The 8,972-nt window shown below is 47.6% G+C and overlaps 1 long non-coding RNA gene across 2 annotated transcripts; it reads right to left on the bottom strand.

The window, feature by feature from the left end:
* Positions 1-437: 437 nt before the first annotated feature.
* Positions 438-2,347, bottom strand: LOC134441894 (uncharacterized). 2 transcript variants are annotated; one of them, XR_010033227.1, is made up of 4 exons: positions 2,108-2,347; positions 1,640-1,784; positions 1,141-1,164; positions 438-652 (listed from the first exon to the last, which is right to left on the bottom strand). It is a non-coding gene; the product is annotated as an uncharacterized LOC134441894 (long non-coding RNA). The 2 variants fall into 2 exon arrangements; XR_010033226.1 differs by lacking the exon at positions 2,108-2,347 and having other exon boundaries at positions 1,640-1,849.
* Between the last annotated feature and the right edge of the window lie 6,625 nt (positions 2,348-8,972).

The following is an 8,972-nucleotide window of genomic DNA, read 5'->3' as shown; positions in this document are numbered from 1 at the left end:
TGGATGTTAGAGATTTAAAAGTCCATGCATACATTTATCCCTTCGGGTCTAGAATCATTGCTATTACCCTCCGGCAAGGCATGACAACCACTCATCCACCAACCACCGGTTTCTGAGAGAAGTTACTGAAGACTTATCGTAAATTGATTTAGCAAAACCGGAATAAAATATAAGACATTGTGACATGTAATGCATTATTTGGTTTCTGCTGTCGAAGAGGGATGGTTTTGAGGGCACGGTTGTGTTGACAAAGATTTGTGGACTTTGATAGCGTTGTAATTATTGTATCTGACAGCCACGTGAATCATGACGCCGTCACTACTTTGATTGCGACCAATGCAGCCGAGCTGAGGCGAGACACTCCAAGCATTTCCGAAGACTTCTACCATGAAGACTCGAGAGGCAAACGAACGTTATTAACATTTATTGAACATTAGACATGATACAGGAATGCATAAAAGTTTGGCGAACAATAACACTTGATGAAATGCATGAATCAGTTTGGCGAAGGTTCCCGTCTTCGCGTTGAACTCCGGGATAGGACAGCATATCCTCCAGCGGAGATGGAGGCGGGCGTAGCCTGCCCCCTAACAGACGGGAACCTCTGGTGACGGTGGACGGAGGGGTGGTGGTGGCTTCAAAATCGGCTTAACTGAAAAGCAGAGAACAGAATGAGTGACAGCTATTTAAACAAACGTGAATGTGATCCATTGGCTGAGAGGTAACGATGCATGAGTGACGCGTAACGGGGGAACCCCCAATCTCGCGTTGTGATTGGTTGGCGATCCTGGGCAATGATGACGCATGTATGATCTGTCAAAAGGAAGATTTGTTGGTTGGCCTAGTAGGCTAAGTTTGACAGCCGAGAAATTCGAGTCTCCCTGGTAGAATTTACGCAAGCTCCCATTTCTACCATGAAGACTCGAGAGGCAAACGAACGTTATTAACATTTATTGAACATTAGACATGATACAGGAATGCATAAAAGTTTGGCGAACAATAACACTTGATGAAATGCATGAATCAGTTTGGCGAAGGTTCCCGTCTTCGCGTTGAACTCCGGGATAGGACAGCATATCCTCCAGCGGAGATGGAGGCGGGCGTAGCCTGCCCCAAAATAGAGATTAGAAGTGAACTCACCTACCGCTTACAAGGAGACACCATCTGAAAGACATGAAAAGTTAGTTAGATGATTGATTGATGATAGACGGAAGATGAAGGATGATAGGTGATGATGATGAGATGATGATGATAATGATAATGATGATAATGATGACAATGACAATGATAACAATGGCAATGATGATAATGATGACAATGATGACAATGATGAAGATGATAATGATAATGGTAATGATGACAATGACGATAATGATGACAATGATGATAATGATGACGATGATAACAATGATGATGATGATAAAGATGATAATGATAACGATGACAATGACGACAATGATTACAATGATAATAATAATAATGATGATGATGAGTGATAAGTGATAGGTGTTGGAAGACAAATGATGATAGATTAAATGAGATTATAAATGATAGGGATGTTCTAAGGCTTAAGCTTATGGGCGGTGGTCTAGCGGAGGCATGAAGCCTGTGATGATGATGGTGATGATAATGTCGGTACCTTAGGCTATGCGAGAAGACATGGCGCGGATGCGCTGAGAGCAGAGACACAGCAGAGCGTTATGATTTGATTGATAGATGCACCTTGGTCAGGAGAGCGCTGAAAACTTAGATTATGACAGTAGGTAGAGAGCCGGAATCGTGACCTAGGAGAGAGAGTAGAACATGGTGATGAATGAGTAAATGAATGGATGGATGAATGAATGTAGGCTATAATATAATATATGGTATGATAGTTGACATCATAGATAAACAACCATGGCAACTAGGCTGGTTCAATGTTACAAAATATAGAGATAACAGGCTTACGGACCACTATAAAATCGATCTGATAGATGAGAGAAGGATAGAATACAGACATGACCGGGTGACCGGAGCGATAGCCCCCCAAGAGATGGAGTGAATGCCGCCGGTGCAGCAAAATACCACCGTCACCAGAATTGAGAATAGAAAACATAAAGTTACAGACCAGATATAGCATGCTTCAACGACGTGATGAGGAGTGAGGCAAATGCAGGAAGCGTATGCGCCAGACGACCAACGGCCCAGCGCCTTGATCGCAGTAGGGGACAGACCCCGCTTAGCGGCCGTGGTGGCCACGCCGATTCTGAACGAGCGTGCTGTATACCTCTTGGGCGAGGAACGAGAAGAACGAAACAGAGTTAACAGAACAGAAACAGTACACTGAGCCAGATGACAAAGCGAGGAATGAGCCGAATGTAAGATGCACTGCGTCGGACCAGCGGCTGAAAGCCTGCACTATGCGGGCGTCTGCCCAGAGTGGTGAGAGAGACAGCTTTAGACAAAGCATGAGTGGCTAACATTAAAAGACGAGCACCTCGGCCAGGATAGCAGAAAGGTCAGATTAAAACAGAGGAGAATCGGCAGACAACTGGTAATCATGACCTAAGAGAGGGAGAGAGCAGAGCTTGTAGCTGAAACGAACAATGAATGAAACACCAAGAAAACATCTCGACCAAGAATAATAACACCATGTCAGTTATGATAAACACCTACGCGGTGTGGCGCGGTGAATGCTTGTGCAAAGCAGGCATGGACACAGGCAGTGGGGCGGATGCCCTGGTTGGTTGAGAGAAACAACTTGCGGTAACTGCATGATTAGACTAGCAATAAAAAAGGGTGGCACCTTAGTCAGGAGAATGCAGAAAGTGCGAGCTTACGACAGAGGAGAGTTGGAGAGCCGGTTATCGAGACCTGAGAGGGACAGAGCAGAAAGCTGAAACATCACTGAATAACGGCACCAGAACAAAAACGGCATATCAAGATAGACATAAACTCCTACTCGCTACCAGTGGGTAGCTGCGATAAGTTTGTCATGCAGGATGGATGAGGATACCGATACAACCAGGTGACTGGCGTTAAAGTTGGGGCGACAGCCCAGTGCGATGCTGAGGCGATGGCCCATTGTGATGCCGAGTTGTGATGTTGAGCCGTGGTGTTGAGGTGCGACAGCCCAGGGCAATGCTGAGGTGAGCCGTTGATGCACGAGCCCTGAGGCGCCGGCCCAGGGTGATGTTGAGTCGCCGGCCCAGGGTGATGTTGAGTCGCCGGCCCAGGGTGATGTAGAGTTGCCGGCCCAGGGTGATGTAGAGTCGCCGGCCCAGGATGATGTAGAGTCGCCGGCCCAGGATGATGTAGAGTCGCCGGCCCAGGATGATGTAGAGTCGCCGGCCCAGGATGATGTAGAGTCGCCGGCCCAGGATGACGTTGGGGCCGATGCCCAGTCCAGTGTCGGGGCCGATGCCCAGTCCGTCGTCGGGGCCAGAGCCCAGTCCGTCGTCGGGGCCAGAGCCCAGTCCATCGTCGGGGCCAGAGCCCAGTCCATCGTCGGGGCCAGAGCCCAGTCCATCGTTGGGGCCAGAGCCCAGTCCATCTTTGGGGCCAGAGCCCAGTCCATCGTTGGGGCCAGAGCCCAGTCCATCGTTGGGGCCAGAGCCCAGTCCGACGTTGGGGCCGATGCCCAGTCCGACGTTGGGGCCGATGCCCAGTGCATGACGTAGCGTATGCCCTACGTGGAGCGGCAGGCGCACGTGTATGTGAAAGTGTACGGGAAAGCAGCAGAGACCACCATCACCAGATATGAGAAAACAAACTAATACGACACATCACAGTCCGAGCGCCCTGACGATTCCAATGAAGCCTAAGGGCACGAGTGGTGTACAGAGTGAGAGGGTTAGCCCATAGATGGCTACCAATGGGATCAGAACCCTGACAGGACTCCATGGGCAAAGTTTCATGTATAATTTAAGTATGATTATTAACTGTCATCATCGATGTACTTCCCACGGATATCACTCATTTATTTACTTAAATTTGGACGGTGTATATGTAGCCCATTGTGATCAGAATAACTCGAAATAGACAAGGCATTGCAACCGGCTACAATGTCCCTCGATGCGACCGGGCGCAGGCCGAAAGCCCCGCGTGATCTTTAAAGGTACACTGTGCAGGAAATGGTCAAAAAAAGAAATGCAACTATGCTGCTCGTTGAAACTGAGCTGCCTATTGCCAAATTTGGTCTTTACATGAACATTTACCATGTAATAAACAATATTTTCTAGTATGGTCCAAGTAAAGTTATTGTTTGGTGCTAAAAATTGCTATTTGGTAAATTCAAATGGTGGACCATGGAGAAGATCCCCCCTTACATGTAAGAAAAGTGCAATTTTTCAGTCATAAGGAATACTTGGAATTTGATGGTGGGGTAAGTATTCATGAAAAAAGGTAATTAGTGAACTGGCAGCATGAAGTCTGGAAATAAACAACTAAAAACCTCACACAGTGTCCCTTTAACTTAATCCAGCCCTGAATGACTTGAAGCGGGAGTGAGGAAGCAAGGTACACTTATCAATACAAACTGCAGGCAGTGCGATGACATGAGGTGATGATTGGCACGCGCGCATAAGCTTAATGTGCGATCCAGAAGTCTAGGCCTACGAACCGAAGTCATAACTCTTAAAAGTCAACGAGACCGCCACATGGGCCAGTCCATGCAAACGAAAACGTAAAATAGGCTCGTGTTGTGGGCATAGGCTACTGAACGGAACATTGAAAATAGGCAGGTGCAAACTGATGAACGCACGACCGGAATCCACGTGAATGAAAAACTGAAGGCGGTGCTACGGCCCGTAGGCTGAGGTCCTTGCAACATCGCTCCGGAACATAGGAAGTACGTTTGTAATCAGGACAATTAAGAACGAGTGCAAGGCTCTGCAATGTCCTCCGTCCGGTGTCGTGACAGGCAGTAGCACGAAACAACACAGAAGGTAATGTGGGTTATGCATGCGGGCGAGGCGCTTCGATATACAAGTAGCCCATTTAGATCTGTATCCCCAGCAAACGTTCCAAAAAAAGCCACACCGACCGGTTCATAAATGCTCTATAATATTGGCAAGCGAATCACCAGTCCATCCGCAGCAGATGAGGCCGACGAGGACCAAGTAAATTGTGACTCGCAGTACCCATCACGCCTCCGAAAAAACAAATGTGCTGAGCAGATAAGCTGGCTAAGTGCGCGAGGCGCAACGAGAGAGCACCGCGGGCCCAGTTACTTCGAGTCCGCCCTTCCCCAGCAAATGTTCCAAAAGTCACTCCAACCAGTTCATGGAATTCTCCCAAATGACCGCAAACGAAACGTAGGCCATCAGTCAACCAGCGGCAGACGATACTGATATCCGAGACAGTGCAACAAGCCGAGTATGAGGCATAAGAGGCGACTTGCCTGGACAACAATTCCCCCGCAAAAATAGTCATTCGCTGAGATAAACGATCCCTGGGTCCGCAGGGCAAGTGAAGGGAAAGCCGCCAGGTTACTCACGAAATACACCAGTTCGGGGAAATCCATCCACAGGCAGGCTAGTTCAAAAGCAAATCCACAGAAATCAGGGAGCGGCGTGCCAAACAAATTGATTGAAGCCTTGCGAGAAAATGATTAGGCTGTTAAAAAGCACCGATTGCGTGCCACGCGTTTGAGCGGTTGGAAATCCCATCCCAGCAACGGCAAGGTGAGGAGTTATCAAGTAACCAGGTAGAAAATAAACAGAATGTTTGATAACGAAAACGCCGGACAGCCACTTCAAAATCGGCTTAACTGAAAAGCAGAGAACAGAATGAGTGACAGCTATTTAAACAAACGTGAATGTGATCCATTGGCTGAGAGGTAACGATGCATGAGTGACGCGTAACGGGGGAACCCCCAATCTCGCGTTGTGATTGGTTGGCGATCCTGGGCAATGATGACGCATGTATGATCTGTCAAAAGGAAGATTTGTTGGTTGGCCTAGTAGGCTAAGTTTGACAGCCGAGAAATTCGAGTCTCCCTGGTAGAATTTACGCAAGCTCCCATTTCCTTAAGAGTGCGTCTTAATATGCGACCTTGCCTCCTCCACTTGCGCTTGTCTCCTCGTCCCGCCTCCTGGCCCCTCCTCCGTGGAGAAAACGATAAAGTTTCCCAGCTGTCAGCCTAGCCACAACAACTTTTGAGGGACTGTTTTTCATTCACCATCCCAATTGCAAATGAGAAAAAGACTTAACAATTGAGCTTTTGCAAGATATTGAAATATAATGCTGTTGTCAGTGATGTCATCATGACGAGAAGCAAGTGGAGGAGGCAAGGTCGCATATTAAGATGCACTCCTCGTGTCTGAGAACGTACGTACGTACGTCCAAAGGTTGGTCGCGACTTCGGTCGGTCTTGCGTTTAAAGACCAACTGAGACCAACTTAAGATCAACTCAAGAGCAACTTAAGACCAACTCAAGAGCAACTTACGACCAACTCAAGACCGACTTAAGACGGTTAGCAACGACAAGAATCGAGAAACGGAGTCCAGGCCGGAAGAAGACACTGGTGATCCTGTGGATCTGCGTGCAGACAGCTCAGAGAGTGGAAGTGCTGTGCCGTGCCGTGTGCGAGTGCTGTGTAACATCACACCCTAATGTGGACTGCCTATGGGCAACAAGCGTACTGTCACCAAGCTCTTCCTGTCTCCCCAGCCTCGACATGGATGGTCACCTGGCCACCGCTCCTCCGCCTCCTTCGGAACTGATGACTGTGGGAGACATTTCTTGAAGCACATACACAGGGTTGCCAGACGGGGCCGTCGCAGCAGAATATTGCGCAGGGGCAAAGCGACTGCGCAATTGCATTCATTCATTGCATACAATTCACAAATAATATTTTAAAAGGCTCCTGAGCTGGTGGGGCCGAGCCAAGTCACGGTGGGGCCGTGGCCCTACTAAAAATAGCCTAAACTCGCCCCTGGACCAGACACAAGATAGCAGGTCACAGGTAGGCCTAGGGGCGTATTGAGTTCATCATAGATTATGAGAGTGCAGGTTGTAAGCTGTACAATGGTACTATACACAAGGCATTCCTATAATATATGAAGCATGGATGGCCTTTTGAATGTGTGCACTTCTTTAAGTAGAAAGCAGAGCATTTAATATGTTCTTCAAGACCTCAACTTGCATGAAAATGAAAATAAAAAATAGGGGGACATTATTTTGATTTTCTCAGTTTAGTTTAGAGAGACTCTGGGTTTGTAATCTGGTCATACTGTATGTGGACTTGTAGGTCTACAACCATCGATATGAAGATTCGATGCAGTGTTCAGCCTTTTGGCGTGTCCTAACGCTGGGCACCACCCTCTTGGCCTGGCATGTTAACCTTTTCCATACAAGATGTTATGTGACCGATTGATGGCAGCAATATACGTGGTAAAAATGGTGGCGATGTGACTTGAGGCATTTGTTGTTATACAAAGAGTGGTCAGCGTGGTATCTAGAGTTAGTTCCATTATCCAAACTCCCATCCTCGACTTGTGCTTGTGGCCTCATGCTTTGCCTGACGCCCAGCCTCCGTGGAGAAAACAATAAAGTTTCCCCACTGTTAGCTTTTGGTAGACTTTTCCCTATTAAATATCTAAAATGAGAAATTACCTTTCAATTGCGCTTTTGCAAAATATTGCAATATATCATCAAGGATTTGAACTTGCAACCCTCTGATCTTTGTCTAGGCAATCCCTCTTAATAATAAACTGCACTGTGTGCCTGTCCTGCTTGTTTGTGTGCATGTGCGTGTGTGCGTGTGTAAACCGTGGGAACTAGGGCCCAAGGCCCTGGTCTGTGTGTGTGTGTGTGTGTGTGTGTGTGTGTGTGTGTGTGTGTGTGTGTGTGTGTGTGTGTGTGTGTGTGTGTGTCTGCGTGTGTCTGTGTGTGTCTGCGTGTGTATTTCAGGCCCTCATTGTATAATCAGGAAGTGATCTGCGATTGTGTCGGAAAAGGCACCCAGAGTCAACAATGCCCTGGCGCAAAGGATCATGGGAGTCCACAATGGCAACAGCATGGCACTGCTGAGGAGCGTGAGATCCTAAGGAGGAAGAGAACTCCAACACACACACACACACACACACACACACACACACACACACACACCACTACAGAGCAAGCTGTCTGTGTGCCGATGTCACACTCCCCTATGACCTCACAGACAACTGAAATACTCCATCACCAGTCCTCTGTGTGTGTGTGTGGGTGTGTGTGTTTGTTTCTTTCTGTGTGTGTAATGCCATGCAATGCAATGCCTAGTCAACAATGTCTGCCTCACACACACACAGAACACATTTGACCCTTAGTACAGTGTATTCTTTCAGGGCAATCATGGGTGAGTGGTTATACTAGTGTTTCTCAGTGGGGGCTCTACAGTTTCCCAGGGGGGCGTTCGGGAGCCCTAAGTGGGCATTGAGAAAGATAGAGCTGAGAGGGGGCGGTGCTTAGTTGCCATTCGGGGTTATAAGTCTTAGTCTGTTTTATTTTTGAATTCCAGGGGAGTCGCATTGGTAGTCTTATGATGAGGTCAAGGGGGTGTTGGGAGGCTTATGTTGAGGTCCAGGGGGTGTTTATTACAAAAAAGTTAGGGCATCAGACTTGTATCCCGAAGTTAACATGCTCGACTCCAATCCCGACCCGTCAAGTTGGTGGGGGTAGTTTTTAACCAGTGCTCTTCTCTATCCTCCTCCATGACCAAGCTACAGTACATCCACTGCAGAGGGTCCAACTGTTCCAGTACTCCCTTTCAGCAGAGAGGCAGAGGAAGACATGCTCTTCCCCCCTCTATTTGGAAATAAGATACAGTACAAATATTATACCCATATTATTTTCAGACTCTCACTGTCTCTCAGTCTGCTCTCCATGGCTTCTGCCTTCCTCACCAACTTACAGTAAAGGTACACTGTGCAGGAAATGGTCAAAAAGGTACTGCAACTATACTGCTCATTGAAACTGGGTTGCCTATTGTCAAATGTTATCTTTTCAT

Source organism: Engraulis encrasicolus, chromosome 24, assembly GCF_034702125.1.
Source record: "Engraulis encrasicolus isolate BLACKSEA-1 chromosome 24, IST_EnEncr_1.0, whole genome shotgun sequence".
Taxonomy (NCBI): Eukaryota; Metazoa; Chordata; class Actinopteri; order Clupeiformes; family Engraulidae; genus Engraulis; species Engraulis encrasicolus.
The sequence above is the reverse complement of the archived record's forward strand: the minus strand, read 5'-3'. Positions and strand labels throughout refer to the sequence as shown.